At 43.4% G+C, this 20,262-nt stretch overlaps 1 long non-coding RNA gene across 1 annotated transcript; it reads right to left on the minus strand.

Moving 5' to 3' along the window:
- Positions 1 to 11,006: 11,006 nt before the first annotated feature.
- LOC143441436 (uncharacterized) lies at positions 11,007 to 18,105 on the minus strand. The gene is made up of 3 exons (XR_013108825.1): positions 17,106 to 18,105; positions 14,682 to 14,762; positions 11,007 to 13,977 (listed from the first exon to the last, which is right to left on the minus strand). It is a non-coding gene; the product is annotated as an uncharacterized LOC143441436 (long non-coding RNA).
- Between the last annotated feature and the right edge of the window lie 2,157 nt (positions 18,106 to 20,262).

The raw sequence follows: 20,262 nt of genomic DNA on the forward strand, positions 1-20,262 counted from the left end.
TTAATAGGCCAATTAAAGGCCATCCTTTTACACATCTGGCAAAATGAAGTAAAGGGCACGCAGCCAATACAGCAGCAGCTGGGATACGGGCTGATAAAGCAAGGCTCCTAGAAGGGACACTTACACTTACTGTCATGTTAGCTGTTCCTTCCTTTACTGTGCCCTCCAATTAGTTTCCTGTGACTCCAGTGACAATTGGCCATAGGCTTGGTGGCCCCAAACGACTTAATTATTGCCCGACAATTCTGGGGTTCAGAAGTTTAAAGTGAGTCATCAGGATTGTGTTCTGTCTGGAGGTTCTAGTGTCTGAAGCAATCTGTATCCCTTAGCTCATGCACCCCCCTACCACCTCACCTATACCCCCATCCCATCACTGAGACCTGCCTCCACTATCCCATCCTTTCTTCTGAATCTGACCCTCTTGTTTCCCTGTCTGAGGACCCTTATAATGACTTTGAAGCCACTTGGACAACCTAGAAAATGCCGTTCTATCTCAAAGCCTTATGTTAATCACATCAACAAAGCAGTTTGGTCCTTGTACAGAGTGGGGCACAGTCGTCTGAAGGGGCCTCTTCACTCACGGTACCCTCTCCTGATGTTCCTGCTCTGCTGTAGCTGTAAAGGTAGCAGCCAGAGCAGACTGAGCAGCTCCTGCGTGCTGACACAGAAGCAGCAGAATGTTCCAGGTGCATTCTGGGTGGTGTCACACTTTAACTATTTCCGGGACGCACGACCACGCTTCCAACTGCCACTTGTACAGTTATCTGTCTAAGGATTTTCTCTTCCTGCCAGAGCCTATTCTGAAGCCAGAAGTACAAAAGAATTTGTGTTCCCAAGTTCCCCTTGTCAATGACCAATAGACCCAACTCCCTTGGCCTGTGGCTGAGAACACTTTAATTGCCCATAATATACAGCTTTCCAGAATTCCCAATGGAATTAAGCTTCAGTTGTTTAAAGTGTGCCCTGCTTGGAAAATATCTTCTCTTTTATCTGTCTTCTCCTTCTGGTCTTACATCTCTCAACTCCCTTAATTTTTTTTTTTTTTTTTTTTGGATCATCCGCCAGGTAAATTGCTTGCACGTATGTCTTCCAAGAATCTGCTTCCAGGGGAATTCAAAGTAGAATGTTGGAGCAGTCAACTCAGTTGCCCAGGACTACATGGCTGGTGAGTGAAAGGTCTGCTGCAAATTGTGTCTCTCCAACCACCCCCAGTTGGTTCTCTTGGCTGGCTTATTACTTATTGTCCCTGAAGGATACCATTGACTCAGGATGTAATTAAGCCAGAAGGTACTTCTCTCTGAGTACCTGACTTGAAAGATGAGAGGGGTCCCAGAGGGTGAAAGGAGACTGCAGTTCAATCATCTGAGAGCCTGATGTGACAGGGATGCTGTGATGCTCAGGTTGCAGCAGTCTGTGGGAGCTTCTTAGGCATTGTGTGGTACCATACACAGATTTATTTGTCAGTGGGAGTGGTGTGTGTGTGTGTGTGTGTGTGTATGTGTGTGTGTGCGTGCCTGCCTGCCTGCCTGCCTGCCTGCCTGCCTGCCTGCCCAAGTCTGGTGTACACACCAGTGTCTGCATGTGTCCGGTCAATTGAGTAAAGTAATTGCAGACATGTGACACCATGACTAGAGGATCTGTGTCATTATCTTATTGACTTCAAATTCAGCATCAGGGCAAGGTAAAAAAAAAAAAAAAAAAAAAAAAAAAAAAAAAAAAAAAAAAAAAAAAAAAAAAAAAACTGGTTAAAAGTGTGTCTATTGTGGTGGTTTGAATAAGAATTGCCCCTATAGACTCATATATTTGAATGCTTAGTCACCAGAGAGTAGCACTATTTGAAAGGATTAGAAAGATTAGGAAGTGTGGCCCTGTTGGAGGAAGTATATCACTGGAGGTCACCTTTGAGGTTTCAAAAGCCCAAACCAGGCCCAGAATCACCCTCTTTTGGTTGGCAGATCAGGATGTAGTGTCAGCTATTTCTCCAGCATCATGACTGCCACGATGATCCCAGCAAAGACAATGGACCAAACCTCTGAAACTGGAAGCAGGCCCCAATTAAGTGCTTTCTTTTATAAGAGTTGCCTTGGTCGTGATGTCTTTTCACAACAATAGAACACTGACTAAGACATCTCTATACACTGCCTTTCTTAATACATATATGTGCTTATATGTATGGGGTACTACAAGTAAGACATAGGCCCAAAATCTAGGTTATAAAAAACAGCTTCTCTAGAATATAATTTTATCAGCATGCAGTTCTTCTACAAGGTGAGTTTTCAACCATGAATTGTCTGCATCATTGGAAAAAAAAAATAGTTGAACTATCCCAAAATAGGTTTTTCAGTTTGTTTGTTTGTTTATAACCCTTTTTACTATTCAGGAATGATAGGAACATAAGTTTATATCAATTTCCCCAAGACAAAACCTCATAGGAGAGACAGCTGGCTTCTCTGGCCTTTCTACCTTCTTCAGAAAAGCCCTTGCCTTGTGGAATTTATGTGTTTAATTCTGAATTAAAACCCTTCAGTCTTGGAAATGGAGAGATTGCTCGGTGGTTAAGAGCACTGGTTTTTCTTCCAGAGGGCCTAGGTTCAATTTTCAACACCTACATGGCAGCTTATAGCTGCCTGTAGCTCCAGTTCCTGGGGATTTGATACCCACACACAGTCTCACATTCGGGCAAAACACCAGTGTACATAAAAACAAAACAACAACAACAACAACAACAAAAAACCCTTCAGTCTCAGGAGAAGAAGCTCATGGAAAATAAAGAGCTCCGTTAGCATTAGCATTCAGAAATGAGAAGAGCAAAGTCATGTCCAGGCAGGAGCAGGGCTGCCAATCACAGAAGGCACACCTGGCACTTCCCTCTGAGCACTGGGTGCCACTTGCTACAAATCCTGGTTTTGATATGAAAATCCATGGTTTTGACCATGGTGTGAAGCCTTGGGCGATCCTGGTGTGAAGCCTTGGGTGATGCTGGTGTGAAGCCTTGGGTGATCCTGGTGTGAAGCCTTGAGTGATCCTGGTGTGAAGCCTTGGCTGATCTTGTTTCCCTTTGAAGAGCTCCAAACTCCGGAGACCCTTCCTCTTGTCTTAGGACATTGCGGCCACCCAAAAATCACAAGAAACCATACCTGGATGCAATCAGCAGAGGTTTATTAGGGGAGGAGCCGGCAGTCAAAACGACAAGCTCTTTAGCTCCAAGAGCAGGGTTTTGGCCTAGAGTGGTGGGTTAAAGGGTCTTTTATAGCATGGGGTGGGGGGAGGAAGGCATTTTCGCGCGCTTACACATGAATGGTTGCATTTTCGCGCGGTTACACATGATTGGTTGTTTTACAAATTTTGAACATAGCACTGGGAAGACCAAGGGAGGGGTAACCAAGAACAGTGGAACATTCCAGAGAATCTAGCCCAGATGATCTAGAGTAATGTGAAAATCACTGCACACTCATTTTTTCTCAAAAATGTGGTTTCACCAAGTCACTGCCCTACCTTGTATTCTCACTAGCTCCAGCTGTAAAGCCACAGCCCTGTCATTGTGTTTTTACCACCTGAATGACTTTCACTCCTTACAGCCAGTTCCTGGAACTGGCCTGGCTTGTTTCAGAGAAAATTTTCCATGTCCCTAAAAGAACTTAAAGGGTATCTATATATGTATATATTCTATAAAAATGATTTTTATAATTTTTCACCTTCTCTATCAGTTACCTTATCTTAAAACAGATGAAAGTACAGTGTTGGCTGCATCTCTGCTAGAAAGCTGTCCCATGCTGGGGACTTCTCAGTGGATTGACCTACTTCCAGAAGTGAAGCATATCATGAAGCTGGAACTTGTAAAAGCTGGGCTTGCCTAGATACCCAAGACTTTGAGGTCCAGCTTGCCTACTATACCCTGGCACTTCATCACCTGGTTTCTTGTCATTCCCAAATTAGGCTTTTATGGTTTGTGGGCTCCCAATCTGCCACAGTGTCTGAATTAAATGATGTACTAGCTAGTTCAATAACTTTTTGAAGAACCAAAACCGCATATGCTTGTACAGGTGTGTTTACAGAATTCTGACTTGGAAATTTTTATTCAGACAATTGAATTGACGTGTTGTCATGATGAGTTGGTTATTCCAGACCTAATCAGTAGCAACAGAGATTTTTTCAAAAAGCAATAAGGGGAGGTGAAGGCAGAAGGATCAGGAGTCCAGGCCAGTCTTCAATACATTGTAAGTTTAGGCCAACCAGGGCTATATGAGACCCTGTCTCAAAACCAAGCAGAGCTGGTTAAGCATGCCTCAACACATACGTCAAGTGGCACACAACCATCTATAACTCCAGCTCTGGGAACCTGAGGCCTCTGAAGGTACCTGCACTCACGTACACACACTCACATGCAGATAGACACATCTCCACATAATTACAAATAGTAAAAAATATAAATTTCAAACAAACAAACAAACAAACAAAAAATCAATGGTATAGCCAAACCAACTCTTTACTTTTTTAATCCCAAGGCACTTTGTATGATGTAATTAAATCAATACATTTGTTCTCAAAAAAGAAAGAAAGAAAGAAAACCAGAAAAAAACAAATCTAATTTTCTCCTAAACTAAGTTTTAAAGCTTTTTTTTTTTTCTAACTTAAAAAAATTTTTTGAGCTTGATGTGGTTACTCCTAAGAAGGGGAGGAATACAAGTCTGAACAGGCCATCTATAACTAGGCAAGACTTCCAGTGAAGGGATTATGACATAACACAGCCACAAAACCTTTGCCCTACAATTTATCCTGCCTGCAAGATGTGATGGGATAAAGGTAGAAGAGAAATTGTGGGAGCAGCCAACAAATGACTGGTCTAGCCTGAGACCCATGCCAGGAGAGGGAGCCCAACCCTGACACCGCCTGGAGGCTGGAGGGCCAGGAACCAGAGGCTGGATGGCCCAGAGACCTAGGGTGAAACCAAACACTCTGGAAAGAAGGAGAGAAAGAAAGGAAGGAAGAAAGGAAAGAAGAAAGAAAGAGGAAGGGAGAGAGAGGGAGGGAGGAAGACAGAAATGATACCTAATAATATTCTGCTATATTCATAGATAGGAGCCTAACATAATTGTCATCAGAGAGCAACTGTTGGAAACAGATGCAGAGACCCACAGCCAAACATTAGGGGGAGCTGGGTGAATCCTGCAGGACAAGAAATTGTAGGAGACAGAAGTGTCAAGGACAGTACAGGGAAACTGACAGAATCAACAAACCTGAGTTCATAGGGGCTCACAGAGACAGCCAGGGAGCCTGTGTGGGTATGATTTAGGCTCTCTGCATATTTGTTCTGGTTGTGTAGCTTGGTCTTCTTCTTCTTTTTTGTTTTGTTTTGGTTTTTTGAGACAGGGCTTTTCTGTGTAGCCCTGGCTGTCCTGGAACTCACTCTGTAGACCAGGCTGGCCTCGAACTCAGAAATCCACCTGCCCCTGTCTCCCAAGTGCTGGGATTAAAGGCGTGTGCCACCACTGCCCATCGTTTATTGAGTTTTCAACCTCAGTGTAGCATCCACCACTGCCCGGCTAGCTTGGTCTTCTTGAGAGACTCCTAACAGTAGAAACAGGGGCTGACTCTGACCTTTTTGCCTGTTTTGGGGACCCCTTTTCTCCTACTGGGTTGCCTCATTGAGCCTTAATATGAGGGGAAGTGCCTAGTCTTATTGCGACTTGGCATGCCAGTTTAGTTGACAGCTATGGGATCCCCTCCCCACTACCCTTTTTCTGAAGGGAAATGGAGGATGGGATGAGGGGGATGAGGGGGATGAGGGGGACTGGCAGGAGAGGAAGGAGGAAAAACTGCTGTCAGGATGTAATATATGAAAGAATAAATAAAAAGTTTTAAAAAACCTAAGAACTACTACTGCCATATCTAATGGCTTAGAAATATTTGACAACCTTCTAACCTCCTTGGTGTTTAAAAAAATGATAAATTTATTGTAACTAAAAAAAATTTTTTTTCAAACTTAAAAAATTGTTTTGCATTTGGTGTAGTGGTAGGGGACTTTAATTCCAGCACTCAGGAGGCAGAGGTTGGTGTGTCTCTGTAAGTTAACTGAAAAAGAATTGACTTAACCTTGACCAAAAAGTTTACATTAGATTTTTTTTTCAGTATAAAAAAACATTTAAAGAATTTATATAGGAAAGAGAACCAAAATCTTGCTCAGTGGTAGAATGTTTTGAGTATTACAAAAGAGAGGAAGAGAGAGAGGGTAGAGAGACAAGAGGCTGACATGGGACTTTTTGGTGAACAAAAGGCCTTCTGGCCTCCTTGCAGGCTGTAGTTTCTCTGGGGCTCCTAAATCAGTGTTAGGATTTGTAAAAGAAATGCAGGTGGCAGTAGACGTTTGGAGACTGTAGGCAGTGAGTGGATGAATGGGGGAGGGGCAACTATCCTAGGGCTGTCTAGAACTCGGCTTCTTAAACTGTGGATTGGTGCCCCATATCTACTGAATGTGAGAGAGGGGCACAGAAAATCTGGAAGCAGTAAACGGTTACCGAATCCCTAGAATTAAAAATTAATTCAAAATCAAATGCATCATAAATCTAAGATGTTTCTGCCAATGCTCCCAATGGCCACACAGCACCAAGCAGTTTTTAATCCCAGCCTTGGTTCTGAACACAGTGTGTGAGCTCTGCTGCCCCGCAAAGCAAGGCCAAGGCCCAAAACACGTCAGCTCAGACTCCAGGCCATTGTGTGTTGCGGACTGAGGTGCTTTGGGTTTTTACTATTATAGAGACATAGCGGTTTAATTACAGAAAACAAAGACACTTAATATTTTCCTACTGATATTTCTTAACGTTAAATTAGTATGTGCTTGGATTATAGTGTGTCAAGTGCTTGATTTTAAAAATTGCTGTTTGACTTACTGACTCCAGGGTCATTAAAAAATAATCACAAAGTAAAGCCTGATGTGGTGGCATGTGGCTAATTTCAGCACTTGGTAGACAGAGGCAGGATGATCTTTATGAGTTAAAGCTATCTCGTGAGACTCTGTCTCCAAAAAACTGGAAAAAAGAATCACTAAAAGAATTTTAGTTTGGTTTTAGGACAAAATTTCCAGGTAGGCTGGTGAGATGGCTGTCAATGAAAGCACTTGGTGCACAAACCTTGGGGCCTAAACTCAATCCTCAAAACCCCATGTGGCAGAAGGAGAGGATACACTCTCAGCAGCTGTCCTCTGACCTCCACAAACATGCTATGCACATGTGTGCCTACACACACACACACACACACACACACACACACACACACACAGAAGCACACACTAATGATAAAATTTTAAATAATTTTTAAAAAGCTTTGTTTTAAAGATCTCTCTCTGTGTCTGTCTCCGTGTGTGTGTGTGTGTGTGTGTGTATGTGTGTGTGAACATGTGTCACTGAATGTGGGTACCACAGGAGTCCAGAACTCTGTGTCAGCCTCTTAGAGCTGGAATTACGGGCAGTTGGCAGTTGCCTGACATGGGTGTTGGGAACCGAATTCAAGTCCTCTGGAATCAGAGCAAGTGCTCTCAACTCCTGAGCCATCTCCCAGGCCCCATAAAAATAGCTGAAAATTTAAAAAGAATTTCCAGCCAGGCGGTGGTGACGCATGCCTTTAATCCCAGCACTTGGGAGGCAGAGGCAGGTGGATTTCTGAATTCGAGGCCAGCCTGGTCTACAGAGTGAGTTCCAGGACAGCCAGGGCTACACAGAGAAACCCTGTCTCGAAAAAACAAACAAACAAACAAACAAACAAACAAACAAAAAAAAACAAAAAAAAAAAACAAAAAAAAAAACAAAAAAAAAAAAGAATTTCCAATAATCTCTGAAATGGTTCTAAACATACTTCTGCCATTTTGCTCTATGTATTTATTTGACGCGCTCTCTGTTGATAATTATAAAAGCAAAGAATTGATCAACTTTGAAGAGCATTGAAGATGCTGTGTCTTGTAGAATTTTATATTTGCCAGGATTTAACTCTTTATGTAAAATGAGCGCATCCAGTTCATTCCTGTGCACATCTGCTTTATTCTTTAATAAATGGTAACAATTATATGCCCCGGACTTCCATGTGCTGAGATAACAGACCATTCAATTCCCAAAGAATTGTTTTAAAATAGTTTTTCATGATTTTTATCAATACATGTTTTACTTGTATATTTATTTTATATGCTATATGCCTGGGGTCCTGTAAAAACTTCTCAGGCTAAAAAGGGCTCATGGGAAAAGTTTAAGAAGCTTTGCTCTGGGCAGCTCAGGAGGGTTGAACTTGGAGACTTCTATTCCTTTATGCAGTTACCCACTGTCAAATGGGGAAAAAGAAAATATGGAGTGTTTTTAACTGCACGGTTGTGAGGGGCACAGAGACTCACTGTGTACAGGCTATGACATTACCCCTTACCCAGGGAACAGACGGCCTCATGGCTCTCCCATCTTATGCAGAGTCCTTTTGACAGTCCGTTCCCTTGGTGGAGCAGGTAAGTTGTGTGTAGGCTTGCAAAAAGCAAACCAGCCACTTAATTAGCAAATAGATCCAAGCTGGACCAAGGGCACAGTTCAGCAGAAAGGCATTTACCTAGCTCGAGGCCTTGGGTTCACACACTGGCACTGTAAAAACAAAGCAAATACAAACAGCTAGATGTAGTGATACCCAAGTGTCATCCCAGAACACAGGAAGTTCAGAGGTACAAGGCCAGCTCAGACCACATAGTGAGTGTGACCCAGCCTGAGCTGCACATGACCCTGTTCTGAAAGTCAAGTTTTCTTTTCAATCTACCAAGTTGTTTAAGGTTAGTCTAAAATAGAACACCCAGTAATATGATCAGCACAGAACAAGAACTCCATCTCTGAGAGGGAACAGACAGAAAGCGATACTGTTGGCCCTGTACCCTGTGGAACCTTCCAGGAATGAGCAGGTAGTGCTGTATCTAATGTGTCAGCTCTCTTCAATTGCCTGCTTCTGCATGACTTTCTTGTGTCACCAAAACCTAACCCTTATACAGCATACATTTCTGACTAGAAATTTAGTATGTAATTTAATTAGCTAGAGGAGATAGATTTTTAAAAGACTTATTTATTTTTTTATTTATATGAGTACACTGTAGTTGCCTTCAGACACATACTAGAAGACGGCATCAGATCCCATTACAGATGGTTGTAAGCCAGCATGTAGTTGCTGGGAATTGAACTCAGGACCTCTGGCAGAGCAGTCAATCCTCTTAACCACCGAGCCATGTCTCCAGCCCAAGGACATAGATTTTAATCTATAGAATATGAACTTAATGAAGAATTGGAATCTAGGAGCTGGTAAAATGGCTAAGCAGTTAAGGGTATTGGCTCTTCTTCAGAGAACCTAGGTTCAGTTCCCTCAGAGGACCTAGGTTCAGTCCTCAGAACCCACATGATGGCTCAAAATCACCTGTAACTCAAGTTCCAAAGGATCCCATGCCCTCTTCTGGCTTCCTTGGGTGCTAGGCACACCCAAGTGTGCACATACATGTCATAAACAAAAGTCTCATATCCATAAAAATAAAAATCATTTAAATTTTTAAAAATTGAAATCTAGACAGAAGAAAATGTAATGAGCCTTCGATGGGTGATAACATCCCTGTGAGGGCTGCTTACTTACTTGTTTGTTTTTTAAATATTTGTTTATTTTATTGTACTGGATGAGTGTTTTGCCTACATGTATGTATGTGCATCATATACCTCCTGGTGCCCATGAAGGTCAGAAGAAGGCATCAGATCCCCTGGAACTGGAGTTACAGATGGTTGTGAACCAATGTGTGGGGTTCTGGGAATTGAACCCAGGTCCTCTGGAGGAGCAGCAAGCAGCAACTTTTTTTTTTTTTTTTTTTTGGTTTTTCGAGACAGGGTTTCTCTGTGTGATCCTGGCTGTCCTGGAACTCACTCTGTAGACCAGGCTGGCCTCGAACTCAGAAATCCACCTGCCTCTGCCTCCCAAGTGCTGGGATTAAAGGTGGCGCAGCAACCTTTCTTAACTGCTGAACCGTCTCTCCAACCCTTAAAGTTGTTGTTTTGATGTTTTGTTTGTCATTGGTGTTCAGAGGTGTAACTTACTCTGATCTTGGCTTTTTCTCAAATGTCTTACATATGTTTTATCTATTTTATTAACACTGGGTGTTAAAATTGGAAAGTGTGTGTGTGTGTGTGTATTTCTTTTCTTTTTCTATTTTGTTTTCATTTTTTGAGAAAAGGTCTCACTGAGGACCTCAAACTCACAGATATTCATCTGCCTCTGCCTCCTGAGTACTGGGATTAAAGGTGTGCATTACCATGTCCAGCTAATAAATCTCTGTTATAAAGACACTATCCTCATTTCTGAAAAAGAAGAAACCTGAGACTAGAGCCGTGGCTGTTGGTGAAGGAAGTTTGCTCTTCCAGAGGATCCAGGTTCAGTTCCCAGCACCCATGTCAGAGAGCTTACAGCCATCTGTAACTACAGCAACAGGGGATCTGACACCCTCTTCTGGCTTCCCTGGGCACCACACTCACGTGTACACTCCCACGCAGAACAAAAGAAGGTAGAGGCACAGTGGCACACAACTTTAATCCCAGAACTCAGGGGGCAGAAGCAAGAGGATCTCTGTGAGTTTGAGACCAGCCAGAGCTACATAGTGAGACCTGGTCTCTGTGGTGTGTGTATTTGTGTGTAATCAAACATTGAATTTGCATCTTAATTTTCAGACATAATAAACCTTACAGCTACAGGAATACTTCTACTTTGTTAAAAAAAAATCTTTCTCTGTTGTTATTATTGCTGTCAGTTTTTGTTTGCTTGTCTGTAACAAGAGTTGCTTATAATCCAGTACTTAGAGAACAGACACCCAATGGTTGAGCTCTGCCCTTCACATGTGTACTGTGGCAGGTGAGTGTGTTGGAATCTAAGGATCCAAACCCATGGGAAGCGCTCTCTCAGAAACATCCACGGAAGAAAATCGCTGCAATCGCATGAGGTTTATTAGATGAATAGGTAGAATAACAGTAGCCGGTGCACAGGGGTCCTCCTCTCTCAAGTGAGAAAGAGGCACCCCGAGTGACCAAAAAGGATGGTATATATACAAAGTTCACAAAGACAGTCAATTGCTTCTTAGACAATAAAAGAGATTTCAAACATCCGTTCCAAAACCTGGTTTCCATCCAGCCTCCACCCCAATTTACAACCAGGCTCTATCCTAATTTACATCTGTATCTTGCTCCTGGGAGAATTCCTTTTAGGTGACTTCCTTTTACCCTGGTGTTTTATTGTCTCTATCTTGGGTCTTTTGTGCTTTTGAAATGTTTATTCAAGCCCTTGGAATGCACCCCAGGGGCAGCTAACACTTGAGTGTAAATTGAAACTCTGAACCTAAGAATCTTTCATGTTGAGACCTAAAATTTCATTTTTACAATTTATTCTCACAAGTGCTCACACGTAACTCATACATTTTACACACACGCACAAGAACAAGCTGAGTGTAGTGACTCACACCTGGGTTCCGTATGGAGATTGACAGTAGTTATGCTTGGGGTTTCAGATGAGTCAGGGTAGTGTAGCAAGCAAAAGAATACATCGGAGATAGGTGGTGGCAGCAGACAGACTATAATAGCACAATAAATTGGAAACTTACAACATCCAGCAGGAGCAACTGCAGTAAGCTGGCTAGATCAAGCAAAAGGAAGATCACCTGGCCCTTACAACATCTAGCAGAAATGACTAGAAAAGTCCTGGCAAAGCAGAGAAGTTTCTCTGTGGATGAACGTCTACTATCCTGTTTCCACTGCTGGAGGGTTTTTTTGTCTTTGTTTTTGTTTGTTTGTTTGTTTGTTTGTTTGTTTTTCGAGATAGGGTTTCTCTGTGTAGCCCTGGCTGTCCTGGAACTCACTCTGTAGACCAGGCTAGCCTCGAACTCAGAAATCCGCCTGTCTCTGCCTGCTGGAGTTCTTAAGCAGGTGGTAACAACAGCAACTTCCACAGGAAACAGGAAACAGTTTACCTTCCAGCCACTTGCAAGGTTGCAATAGTTTCAATATCCATAGCCTCTGACTGTTGTCCTCTCTCCCTGCCCCAGAGCTAAGAGGCTAGCCTGCCCCAGGGACAGAGAGATTTGGAGGACTTTCAAGAACTCGTTTAAATCCGAGAGGTGGTACACCTCTTGTTCCCAGAGTCTGCTCTCAAGCTCAAACAGCACATGAAAATTTATCAATATAATGTGTATTATACTGAGTCCAAAAGACGTCTGAGAGTTCAAGACCAGCCTAGGCCACAGAGTGAGACCTTGTCTCACAAAAACCTAACCAAACAAACAAACGATTCATAGCAAATGCTGAAAAAGATGTGCTGTTGGGAGATGGATCTCACAGTCCTGAGAGGCATGTAGACAGCTACAGCCATCATGAAAACTAGTGTGGAAATTCCTCAGAATACTAAAAAGTTCCTGGTCTGGAGAGTGGCTAAGCAGTTAAGACCTGGATTCAATTCCCAGCACCCAAATGGCAGCTCGCAGCTGTCTATAACTACAGTTCCAGAAGGTCTGACCCCTTCTGACCCCCTCAGGCACCAGTGGCACAGAGACATACACACATGCAGTCAGAAGAGTCACACCCTCACACGTTAAAAAACAAAACAACAACAAAAGCTAATATTCCGTATACCACACCTGGGAGCACAGTGGAGTTTTATTTGGCCACAAAAAATAAATAAATAAATAAATAAATAAATAAATAAATAAATAAAGAGTTATGTCATTTCCAGGAAAAATGGGTAGTCCTGGAGATGATAGTAACTGAGCTAGAACCAGAAAGACAAGACAAATACCACATTTTATCTCATCATGGAACCTAATTTGTATGGTGTTAGTATTCTGTCTAAACTCCACCTCCCCAGTTACCTGGCAACTGCCAGGTATGCTCCTCCCCACAGTTACCTGGCAACCGCCAGGTAGGCCTGATCCACTATAAAAGGGGCTGCTTGCCCCCTCCTCACTCTCTTACTCTTATTCTCTTACTCTCTTACTCTCTTACTCTTTCTCTTACCCTCTTGCCTCTCTGTCCCCTCCCCCACCTTCCTCTCTCTCCACGTGGTCATGGCCAGCCTCTACTTCTCTCTTACCTTTCCACCTTTTTCTCCCCACCTTTGCCCTATCTCCTGAATAAACCTCTTCCCCCTTGGAACCGTGTGGTCTGGAGTGGTCTGTTCTGAACTGCAGTCGGACTTCTTAAAACAACTAACGTTTAGCCAAGTCATTTGACTCAGGGCATCCAGTTTTGTCCACTACATTAGTGACAATATCATCGCATACAATCCAGGCTGTATCTTCTAGGTGTCCAAGTCTTCTGAAACCATCTTGGGTCAACTGTGACAGGCTTTGGGAGTTCTGTCAGCCATAAACTTAAATATAGTATTAACAGACTTTTGACAAGATTGAGAGCCATAAGGTTTGGTTGTAACTGAATAGAATTTAATAGCAGTAGTAAAAATCTATTAAGACAGGATAGGAAAGAGTCTTAAGTAGCTTTGGCAGGTTCTGTAGGTAGAGAAAAGCACATTTTAGTATTAGCAAGAAAACATTTGGCTAGGAACAGAATAAGAAAGCTGGCAATAGTGGCATATGATCAAATGGCTGGCAGGTTGGGGCTATGGGCCCACAGCTGAGGGCATAGTTGTTGCAGGTCGGGTCCGCTGTGGCGGTAGGGTGGGACTTCCTATTAGCAGCTGGAAGTCACTGCCCAGTGCCTTTGGCGGCTAGAGTCTACACTCAAAGGGTGGGATCCCTCTGGGTTTCAAATGTACATCTTAGAAAATTTTTCTTTCCCCCAAATGTACTTAATCTTATTCCCTACATCTTGTCAAGTCCAGGCACATCCAAAACAGCTCCAGAGAAGCAACCTCCAGATGCTCCATCTCCTGTCACACACACAGCTGCTTCTTCTGGACCTGTTCCTTCTGACCTGTCCTCAGATGGCTCCACAGACCCTGGACAGCAGGAAACAGCCAACTTTCCTAAGACTGGACAGACATTCCCCATACCTATTCTTCTGGGTTCCCCCTAGAGACTCAACGCCCCCAATGCCAGCAGGAAGTAGCCAGATATCACAACGTCTCTATTCCTGCTTCACTGTCACCTTTTTCTAATTTTTCTTTTTAATTAAACCAAAATGGGGGAATGTTAGTATTCTGTCTAAACTCCACCTCCCCAGTTACCTCCTCCCCACAGTTACCTGGCAACCGCCAGGTAGGCCTGATCCACTATAAAAGGGGCTGCTTGCCCCCTCCTTGCTCTCTTACTCTCTTACACTCTTACACTCTTACTCTCTCTCTTACCCTCTTGCCTCTCTGTCCCCTCCCCCACCTTCCTCTCTCTCCACGTGGTCATGGCCGGCCTCTACTTCTCTTCTCTCTTATCTCTTCCACCTTCCTCTCCCCACCTTTGCCCTATCCCCTGAATAAACCTTCTCCCCCTTGGAATCGCGTGGTCTGGAGTGGTCTGTTCTGGTCGGATTTCTTAAAACAACTAACATATGGTGTGTGTGTGTGTGTGTGTGTGTGTGTGTGTGTGTGTGTGTGTTGTGAGTGTGTGTGTATGTGGTTGTGTATATATGTGGTATTAGTTGCTTCTCTATTGCTGTGATAAACTACCTTGACTAAAAGCAATTTATAGAAGACTGATTTTGGCTTACCGTTCCAGGGGGAAAGTCCAAAATGGCCAGGAAGGTAAGGTATGGTGGGAGAATTGGGAAGCTGACTGATCATATTTTCATCTAAACACAAGAAACAGACAGAAAGAACCAGGAAGTGGGACAAAGCTATCAACCCTCAAAGGCCACCCCCACTAGATTACTTCCTCTGCACACACAGTTTGTCTTGACTGTCAACCTGACTGGATTAGAATTGACTAAGAGAGAAACTGCTTGTCGAGTCTCTCCTGTTCCTGTGGCTCCACAGGGGCAAGGCCTTCCATGCCATGACAGCTGCTGGGAGATCCAGCCTGTAGAATGGGCAACTGCTGAACTCTTGGTCTCTCTGGTATAAGACAGCCATTGCTGGAGTACTCTGGTTGTATGGTCTAAGCCAATGTAATTAAACCTCTTTTTGATAGATATTCATTCTGCTCCACTACAGAACCCTTGACCAGTGCACCAGGCTGGCCTCAAGCTGCTTACATAACTTAGGATAGATAACCTTGAACTTCAGGCTTTCTCTCTTTCAACTCCTTAGTATTCAGATCACAAGCATGGGCCAGTTTTCCATGGTACTAGACACCAAGCCAGGGCTGTGTACACTGTAGCAAAGGGCTCTACAAACTATGCTACATCCTCAGCCCTGAATCTGCATTCTTTAGGGCATATGACCTGTGGTATTTTATTATGACAGATCAAGCAGAATAGTAATTCTCCACTTACGACTTCATTTAGTCCTTTCCCACATGTGCTATCAGGGTTTTGAATTTTGCTTGCTGTTTCTTGTCATCATAAATACCCTAAGATAGGATTTCACTATGTATCCCTGGCTGGTGTGGAACTCTGTGCATGGATCAGGCTGGCTTCAGCCTTCTACAGAGCCTCCTGCCTCTGCTTCCTAAATGCCGGGATTAAAGGTACATGACACCTTGCTAGGCTTTTGTAGTGATATTTCAAGGCGTGTGTGTGTGTGTGTCTGTCTGTGTGTGTGTGTCTTTAAACATAGAAAACAAATAGTTTTATTTCTTATGATTGATAATGTATATCTCAAATATTTGTAGGTCTGCTTCTGTTGGAGGGGGGTTCCTGTTCATACACTTTAGTTCCTCTGTGTGACATTATCTTTGTGTGCTGACATGGAATTGATATGTGGGAATCATTTGAGATCCGGTTGAGGGCATCTTTCCTCACAGGTTTCTGTCCCCTTCTATTCGTCATCTGAAGGCAACACAAACCACTTTAATTCTAGTCCAAATTAAATCTAGCTTTTTTAGCCTGTGGGCTACACATGTCTGTAATTCCAGTTCTTGTGGTGCTGAAACAGAATTGTAAGAAATAACTAGGGGAACACAATGAGACTTTATATAAATGTTACATTAAAAAAAAAAAAAGCATTTCCTTAGATTACTCCAGTGATATGGACCCCCGCTTTTATCCTTCAGGAACTTGGCTTCACTCTCTGTTCACTCTGAAAAGGTAGCTTGGTCCCAGCCAAACGGAGGAAGATCAGAATCATCACTGGGTCAGGCTTTGATAAGTGACATTCTCTTCCTTCCTTCCTTCCTTCCTTCCTTCCTTCCTTCCTTCCTTCCTTCCTTCCTTCTTCTTTCTTTCTTTCTTTCTTTCTTTCTTTCTTTCTTTCTTTTTCTTTCTTTCTTTTCTTCCTTTCTTCCTTTCTCTTTTCTTTTTTTTTTAAATAACATTAAAAACCTTACTCTTTGAGACTATAATAAAAAAAAAAAAAAAAAAAAAAACCAACAACAACAACAAAAAAAAAACACAGCTCAGTTCTACATCTGTCACTTCCCAACTAAGGACAGCTCCAAGGGGGAAACAGCCCTAAGCCCATGTTCACCTGGAGGGGCTGCAGTTAAACTGTGTTAGCTGTCCACTCGCAGCTTAGAACAGACCACTCCAGACCAAACAGTTGGGGGGGTGGTATTCAGGAGACAGGGCAAAGGTGGGGGGAAGAAGATGGAAGAAGAGAGGAATAAGAGGGAGAAGTAGAGGCCGGCCATGACCACGTGGAGAGAAAGGGAAGAGAAGGGGGAGAGGGGAAAAGAGAGGAGCTAGAGGCAAGAGATAAGAGAGTAAGAGATTAAGAGAGAGAGAAGGCAGCAAGCAGCCCCTTCTATAGTAGGCCAGGCCTACCTGGCTGTTGCCAGGTAACTGTGGGGTGGAGCATACCTGGCTGTTGCCAGGTAACTGTGGAGGTAGAGTTTAGACAGAATACTAACTGCTGTCTCAGTCTGTAATTTTGGGAAGTAAGTTTTTAGTCTGCTGGTAACTCACTGACTTAAAGATATGTTAGTATTTTGCTAATATTTTAGAATTTTTCCCTGAGTTCCAGAGGGATGCCTGTGCTAGGATCCTTGGACTGCTTTGACAAAGCACCACATAGACTGTGTTTGATAATAAACTTACTTTCTCACACTTCTGAAATGTAGAAGTCCAAGGTCAGCATCTTGACTAACGTGGTGTCTGGTGATGGAACTTTGTCTCTTGGCTTGATGATTGTTTCTGACTATGTCCACACACGGCCTTTCTTCAGTGCATGGAGAGAAGAAGGAGAGGGATAGAGAGAAGAGGAAAAGGAAGGAGGTGGAAGGAGACCAACAGGGAAAGAGAATAAACTCTCTTGTCTCTTATAAGAACATGACCAAGCCAGCTCAGTCAGTCAACAGGGTCTCAAGGGAGGGTGGGGGGAAGATTGAAAAGAAAAGACAATTAGACAACACTATAACATGACCCCAGCCAGTTCTGAGCGGGTTTATTTTTTTCCAGTCTGCCTTTATGTCCTTCTAAGTACCTACAAAGAATATGGTCAGTCCTAAGGTGTAAACAAAGTAGTCAAGGAACAAACAAAGCATAAACAAAGATCCCATGAGTACTGTACCCACCACGATAGAAAGAACGCATTCCTTAGCTGCATTCATCTTGCGCCTACTTTCTTATCTTAGTCCAAGGTCAAATTCCTGCCAAATTCCTAGAAGGCAGCACCAGGAGCTCAACAAAAGAACACTAATCTTACCCTCCACCCTATGACCTAACTTGACCTAATTACTTCCTTTAAGAGCCACTCCAAATATAGCTACATTGAGGATTAAAACTTTGTAGGCATTGAATTCAATCCATACAGTGTATGAACATCCCATCTTCCCCTCTCTCCAGTATGATGGTTCTGAGTCATGTCCCACCCAGTTGTTCAGAGGGTCCCTAGAGGAAATGAACCCAGGCTACCTTTAGCTGTGACTTACGGTTTTGAATCTGCAGTGTCCCCTGAATGCCCAGTGATAAAGGCTTTGTTGACAGCTGATGATCTCAGGGCAGCAATTGGATCCTGAAGGCTCTGACCACACCAATGGATGAATCCCTTGATGGATTTGTGATGAGGTATCGTTATTCAGAGGGAGGGGGCGGGACTTATTGGAGGAAGTGGGAGAGTGGGGGGCAGGACCTATTGAAGGAAGTAAGTAACTGGAGGCTGCTCAGGAAAGGGATGCTTTGTCCTCTGTCCTCCCCTGGGTCTTTCTATCTCCTGGTTGACATAGGCAATTAGTCTCCTCTGCCACAGGTTCCTCCTCCCAGATGTGCCTCACTATCTGCCCACAATGGAACACCCAACTACTGATGGAAACCTCAAAAACCAAAATAAATCTTTCCTCTTTTCAACTGTCTCCCAAGAGTGTAGAGAAACAGTTGCAGACATACTCGCCTTATCCCTGACCAAGCACCCAGAAATCACCACCTGCACAGAGCACCTACACCTAAAACTTTCAGGGTCTGCTTTTGAGAGAACTTAGACTGTAACAATGCTTTAAGTAATTTGAACCTAAAGTTAGGCTTATGCATATATTTGTGCCCCCTCCCCTCCAATTCCTCTGTAGAAACCTGACTGATGTGATGACATTGTTAAAGGAGGCTTTGGGGAGGTGATGGAGGACCTCACGGGTACAATTAGTCTCCTTATCAAAGAGGCCTCAGAGAGCTAGTGTAAGTCTTCTCTCAGGAGAAGATCCCGATAATGGGTCTCTATAAGCCAAAGGGCCCCCATTAGACTCCAAATCTTCCAGTGCCTTGATTTGGGGTGTCATAGCTTTCAGAACTGGGTTTCTTCCACATGGGATTCTTAGTGTGTTCTCTCTGAATAGGTTAACTTGGGCTCCTTCACAGTACAGTTCCCCAAAGTATGTGAAATTGATTAGTGAGACTCACCTTTTGCCAGGGACTGGGGCAGGAGTTTAGGGCTGAAACTGTTAATGTTAACAGTAAACCTTTATTATATACACCCCTTTTAAAGTGATGAGAGAGTAGCCAGCCCAGAGCCCACGCATAGAATAGCAATATAGTAGCAAACAGTGGCAACGGTAGTCATAGTGACGAGAGATTGACAGGCCATCCCAGAAAGGAGGAGGAGCAGAGTAAAATGCTTTAAAGACAAAGAACTGTTTGCCTTGGGCCTTCCAGGGAACTTCCAGGCCTTAAAGTCCAAATTTTCAAATATGCCAGCCCCAAGAGCTCTAAGGCTTGTTGTTGTTAAGGGATGAGAATCTCATTTTAGACCTAAAACATGTGTCACTGGAAAGCTGAGAGTCCCAAGACCTGAAGCAAGTACCTAAAGCTACACTAGAAGCCGCTACCTTCCTGGGTGTCGGGGCACACACCTTTGATCCAAGCACTCAGGAAACAGAGGGATGTAGATCTCTGTGAGTTTGGGGCCATCCTGGTCTATATAACAAGTTCCAGGCCAGCCAAGGTTACACAGTGAGACTCTGTATTTAAAAAGAGGAAGAAGAGAAGGAAAGAAAGAAAAATAGACAGACTGACAGACAGATAATAGTGTCTGTTTCTACTTCCTGCTATCTGATGCCATACCCCACTGCTCTTGAAAGCTGAGGATTATAAGAGTTGCCAGGTGCCAGGTCTACTGGTAGTTAAAACCAACAACAATAATCCTCCAACCTGAGTGCTGGGAGGCCAAGTTTCTAAAGCCTGGAGCATTAGTCCCCTAACTTTTAGATTGGAGCTATATGTCTCGGTCTGCCTGAACTTCTCAAGGGCCCAGGACCATCAGCATTGGCAATGTTTCCTTTCACTTACCCCTCATTCTTATCTGGGCAGAGCAAGAGGACTCCAGCCAGCTGACTGAATGCCAGGTAGTGGGTTTTTATGAGCTAACTTTGGAAACCCCAGAGCATCCTTTCCCTGTATTCTTTTCGTAGCTGTGATAAGAAGCCCACTATTTCATGGAGAGGGAACACAGAACTTATCTTTATTTTTAAAAAATGTTTTTTATATGGGGGGTGGGCATGCACGCACATGTGAGTACAGATGTCTTCAGAGGCCAGAGGCATCAGAAGATATCAGCTGGAGTTATGGGTGACCGTGAATGCCTAGTGTGGGTGATAGGAACCAAACTCAGGTCCTTTCAAAGAACTGAACACACTCTTAACTGCTAAACCATTTCTGTAGCCCCAGAATCTCTCTCTTGAAGTCAGAGTTGCAAATTCCAGAAGAACATATATGGATAATATAAATTTGGATAGGGCTGGAGAGATGGCTCAGTGGTTAAGAGCACTGA

Source organism: Arvicanthis niloticus, chromosome 2 (assembly GCF_011762505.2).
Source record: "Arvicanthis niloticus isolate mArvNil1 chromosome 2, mArvNil1.pat.X, whole genome shotgun sequence".
In the NCBI taxonomy this organism is placed as follows: Eukaryota; Metazoa; Chordata; class Mammalia; order Rodentia; family Muridae; genus Arvicanthis; species Arvicanthis niloticus.